The sequence below is a fragment of the Salvia hispanica genome, chromosome 2 (genome assembly GCF_029641045.1).
Source record: "Salvia hispanica isolate PSC_SH4W2 chromosome 2, Shi_PSC_v1, whole genome shotgun sequence".
Lineage (NCBI taxonomy): Eukaryota > Viridiplantae > Streptophyta > Magnoliopsida > Lamiales > Lamiaceae > Salvia > Salvia hispanica.
In genome coordinates this window covers 25,781,084-25,786,858 of record NC_142693.1, presented here as the reverse complement: position 1 = coordinate 25,786,858, position 5,775 = coordinate 25,781,084, and the positions used below count along the sequence as shown (strand labels likewise).

Sequence of the window (5,775 nt, the reverse complement as noted above, 5' to 3'; positions counted from 1 at the left end):
TTATTGCGAGAATGTACTTGCCCGTTCTATTTTTTTCTCCCAAACATCTTTCATCTTGTGGTGCAACCTTATTGTCTCTTTTCTTGCGCAACTGTTTTCCTACAATGCGATTGAGTGGTCATTCCTTGGACCCTGCTTGTAGAAGGAATCAAACTTTTCTTTCAAATATACCACATCACTATTATTGGATTTGAATAAGTACGCTAACGACTCGAGTGAAAATGAATCAGAATGCCGCCTAGACGCAACGTAAGACGTGCGAACGAGGAGCCTTCTTCCCAAGCTTCGGAAGAAGAAAGCGTGACGCAACCAAGGCCACCAACACCACCTCCCCGAGTAGATAGGGAAGTCGTAAAGCTATTTCTAGACCAAAAGCCTCCTACCTTCGACGGGATGGGTGAACCCGCAAGGGCTGAAACTTGGGTACGCGCTTTGGAGCCCATCTTCAGAACCTTGGTGTGCAACGATGCGGAGAAGATGATCTGCGTGACGCATCAACTGACCGGGTCCGCCGACTTTTGGTGGGACACCAAGCTGAAGACCATGCCCCAGGATCGTGTGGACGGGATAACGTGGGAAGACTTCAAGACCGAGGTGTACGACAAGTACATACCTAAGAGCTACCGCAAGGCAAAAACAGCCGAGTTCCACAACCTCACTCAGGGACGCCTGTCCGTGACCGAATACGACCGCGCGCTTTGTGACATGACCCGCTATGCGCCGGAACAGACGGATACTGACGAGAAGCTGGCCGATAAGTTTCGTGAGGGCCTAAGGCACGAGATTAGGATGGCATTGGCAGTCCGTGGGACCCTTACGTACGCCGAGGCGCTGGCCCTCGCATTGGATGTTGAGGCAGCGATGCCCAAGGAGAGGAGCGCGGGGAACACTACGCTGGCACTACCCCTGCCACGCCCTAACCATGATAAGAGGAGATGGGACGGAAGTAGGACCCACTACGATAGCAAGCGATACCGCCCCACCCAGAACCGACCGCCGTACGGAGGAGGGCAGACTTCGTTCAACCCATGGAGCGACCCCCGGGCCAGACCACCCCAATGTAACATTTGCGCCAAGTACCATTTTGGGGAGTGTAGAGGGCCAAACCCGACTAGGTGCTACAACTGTGGAAGAAATGGTCATTTCTCTAGAGAGTGCCCGAGTAGGAACGTGGGGACCGGGTCGAGGCATAACAATCAGGGTTTCCGTCAGCAGCCGAGGGCGCCACCAACGAGTTCGGGAGCTAACCGGGACCAACCCCAGCGGCAGCAGCAGCCTGTCCGCCCAAGATTTCCCGCCCAGGCTAGAGCGTACGCCATGAGTCAGAAGCAGCCCAGGATCGAGCAAGGAAACCACGAGAGTGGAAATTTGGCAGGTATAGGCGAAATCCTCGAGACCCCTATTGTTGTTTTGTTTGACACGGGCGCGTCGCATTCTTTCATATCTGAGTTGTGTGTGCATACCTTAAGCTTGCCTTCTAGGAAGTCTGAACATAGGATGATGGTGTCCTCACCAGTAGGCGGGATAGTAGAGATTTCCCGATTTTGCTCGAACGTAGAAATCGTACTAGGAGAATAGGAGAACTTAAGTTAGTTGCTCACGATCTGCGAGTTATGGCGATGAGAAATGTAAACATAATCTTAGGAATGGACTGGTTAACCGCGAACTTTACGACGATTCGTTGTAAGGAGCGACAGATATCCCTATAAGCTCCGGGTACGGAACCCATCGTGTACCACGGGATCTCAATGAACCGGCGAACCGCCATAATCTCCGCGTTACAAGCCACCGCCATGTTGAAGAAAGGACGTCCGGCCTACCTTGTCCATCTCCACGGAGAAGAGAAGGAGGAAAGGAGGCTCGAAGACGTCGCCGTCGTACGAGATTTTCCAGACGTTTTTCCCGAAGTGTTACCTGGACCGCCGCCGAATAGGGAGTTAGAATTTACGATCGACCTTGAACCTGGAGCCGCACCTATATCCAAGGCACCATACCAAATGGCGCCTAAGGAATTGGAGGAACTAAAGATACAACTACAAGAGCTCATGGATTTAGGTTTCGTTAGGCCCAGTGTTTCGCCATGGGGCGCACCGGTGCTCTTCGTTAAGAAGAAAGACGGGTCAATGAGAATGTGTATCGACTACAGAGAGTTGAACAAATTGACCCTCAAGAACAAGTACCCATTGCCGAGGATAGACGACCTGTTCGATCAACTCCGAGGAGCCGGCGTGTTTTCTAAGATGGATCTGAAGTCCGGATACCACCAGCTAAAAGTGCGAAAGGAGGATATACATAAGACCGCATTCCGTACCAGATATGGTCACTATGAGTTCGTTGTGATGTCGTTCGGTCTGACGAATGCCCCAGCAGTGTTTATGGACTTGATGAACCGAGTTTTCCACCCGTACCTAGATACGTCCGTCCTAGTGTTCATAGATGACATTTTAGTCTACTCGAAGGACGAGAAGGAACACGTGGAGTACCTACGAATCGCGCCGGAGATGCTGAGGAAGGAGAAGTTGTACGCCAAATTCAGCAAGTGTGAGTTCTGGTTGAAAGAAGTGAACTTTTTAGGACACATCGTGTCGGCAGAAGGAATTCGAGTGGACCCCGCCAAGGTTGAGGCGGTGCAACAATGGAAGTCGCCATCGACACCGAACGAGATTCGGAGTTTCCTGGGTTTGGCAGGATACTACCGAAGGTTCATAGAAGGGTTCTCCAAGATAGCGAGACCGATGACCCAACAACTCAAGAAAGGAATCAAGGTGAACTGGACGCCGGAGTGTGAAGCGAGTTTCCAACTCTTGAAGGAAAAGTTGACCACCGCACCTGTGTTAGCTGTGCCAGAGCTTGGGGTGAACTACATAGTTTACACCAACGCCTCGAGGTCGGATTAGGATGCGTGTTAATGCAGAACAACAAGGTGATCGCCTACGTGTCACGACAATTGAAACCGCACGGGTTGAACTACCCCACCCACGATTTAGAGTTAGCCGCAGTAGTGCATGCCCTAAAGATTTGGAAGCACCATCTCTACGGAGTTAGGTGTGAAATCTTTACGGACCATAAGAGTTTGAAGTACTTTTTCGAGCAGAAGGATCTGAACATGCGACAGCGAAGGTGGCTCGAGCTGGTGAAGGACTACGATTGTGGCATCAACTACCACCCTGGCAAGGCAAACGTAGTGGCAGATGCCTTGAGCCGTAGAAACCACCCGCAACTCGCTACTTTTCTGACAGAAGAGGAAAGTTTAGTACGGGAGTTGAGTAAGTTGCAAATAGAAGTAGTAAGGACACCCGAAACCGTGAAGGGTCGAATCGCCACGTTAGTAGTAAAACCTAACCTAAGAACGAGGATCGTTACAGCACAACGGAGGGATGCGAAATTTGAGGAGATTCGAGTCAAAGTAAGAACCGGTGAATCCGGAAGTTTTAGCGAGGCTTCCGACAACGCTCTCACCTTTGAAGGGAGATTGTGCGTGCCGAACGACGAGGGACTCAAGAGCGAAATCATGAGCGAAGCCCACGAAACCCCATACACTGCTCACCCCAGGAGCACAAAGATGTACCAGGATCTGAAAAAGTCCTTTTGGTGGAACGGCATGAAGAGGGACGTCGCAACATTTGTGGAGCGCTGCTTAGCCTGCCAACAGGTGAAAGCCTTACACCAACGGCCGTACGGGAAGCTACAACCGCTTGAGATACCCGAGTGGAAATGGGAGCACATCACCATGGACTTCGTGACGGCGTTGCCAAGGACCCTAAAAGGGAACACCGCGATCTGGGTGATCATTGATCGACTTACCAAGATTGCGCACTTCATACCTATCCCCGTAATCCATGGATCGGATAGGCTAGCTCGGATCTACATTCAAGAGATCGTACGATTACATGGAGTCCCAGTGGCGATTACGTCTGATCGTGACCCGAAATTCACCTCGAAATTTTGGATTAGCCTACATCGCGAGCTTGGAACACGCTTAAATTTTAGCACGGCTTTTCACTCACAGTCCGATGGACAATCCGAAAGAACGATACAAACTCTCGAGGATATGCTAAGTGTGGTAGGATGTAACATCCCGAATTTCTGAACCCTAATTCTAGAGCCCAAAAATTTATTATTGATGACGTGGAAGATGTGAATTATTTGATAAGTGAATTTATTGCATGAGTTTCCTTGACCGGGAAGTTTGAAAAGTCAAATTCGTTGACTATGTGATGTGGCATGTGATTTATTAAATTAAGAGGTGAATTATTTGTCTAAGGGTGAGTGAGAATATTAGAAAAAAATTTCCATAAATACTAGCCACCTAATTGTTGAAAATTTCGAACCCTTGGACTTTTGGAGAGGGAATTCTATTCTTCCGGATTTAATTTAATTCTTGGGATATTTATCCAAATTAAATCCAAAACCCAATTATTCTTTATTTTAATGAGAAAATCGACACCCCCTTATTTAATAGTGATTTTTGAAAATCACTATGTTGGGAAGGAAATAATATTTTGCCTATTTTATTGATTCCTTACTTGATTTCCTTCCATACCTAGAATTTAAATATTCTACCAAATCTTTCCATACCTCAAGAGATCTTGTCATATCTTATTTTAGTTGATATTAAAAAAATCCATGCCTTATTTAAAAGGCTACTACACGCCTATTTCCTTTTCTCCAATGGGAGAATTTTTATTTTATTTTGCTCCGTGATATTTTATTCTACTCCGTAAAATATACCAAAACAAAATCTTGGCTAATTGGGAACCATATATTTCGAAAATTACATGCCTTGATACCCTAGTCTGTTTTTGTTAATTCTTCTTCCCTATTTCACAATATTTATTTATTTAATTGTGGAGAATAAAATCTTACCAAATATTCTATTCTATTTACCTAAAGATCTTATTGAGCACTATAAATAAGAGAAACCCCTAACCCTAGCCCCCATAATATTCGCCCCCCTCCCTTCTCCACTCTCTCCAATTTTTCTTCTTCTATTCTCCAATAGTCTGTCATCTTTTGAAGAAGAATTGAAGTTTGATCCAAGAATCTTGAAGAACCGAGTCTAATACTTAATTTCTACCGTTCGTTTTTCTCATAAGGTATTTTTATATTCATCTTCTTCGTTTCTACTTGATTCCTCTTCTTTCTAACCGATTAATCGGTATTCTTGAACCCTCATGCATCTTGTTTGAGTGAAAGTGGGATAAAGGGGATATGGAAATATGTATACATGTGTGTGGCGTGTGTGTGTGTGGCGTGTGTGTGTGCGTGACATGTGTGTGTGTGTTGTGTTTGTGTGGGTGTGTGTTTGATGGCTAAATACTCTTGTGTGACATATGTTGATGTTAGATCTAGAATTGAGATGCAAATGGAACTTATGCGATGAACATGATCTTGATTGATTAATGATGCTAAAATAGATCGGTGGGAAAAGGGAATAAACGTTGAGACATGCATGAGTTAGGAGTTTGTATTGAATCTGATTTGTGAATATGTGCCTATGTGATTAAAAAGGTGAAACCTCAGTTGCGAAGCCGGATAACAAGGGAAAAAACATACTTGAAACCTAAGTAGTCGAGGTGGGCTTTACTCTTAAAACTCTCTTTTATTTTGTCAAAAATATTGATTGGTGTTATAAGGGTGGTTTAACTGTTATGCCATGTCTATGTCTGTTTTGTTATGATATTGTGTGCCTGATGCCTAGTTTGTGAGTTCGCTCCATTGGGCTATAGGGCTATGGATATGTTAAACGAATTCGGGTCTGAGTATGGGCCGCAA

The 5,775-nt window shown here is 46.0% G+C and overlaps 1 pseudogene; it reads left to right on the top strand.

Annotated features, from left to right (window-relative positions):
* The first annotated feature begins 231 nt into the window (after positions 1-231).
* Positions 232-3,515, top strand: LOC148931933 (uncharacterized; annotated as a pseudogene).
* Positions 3,516-5,775: the final 2,260 nt, after the last annotated feature.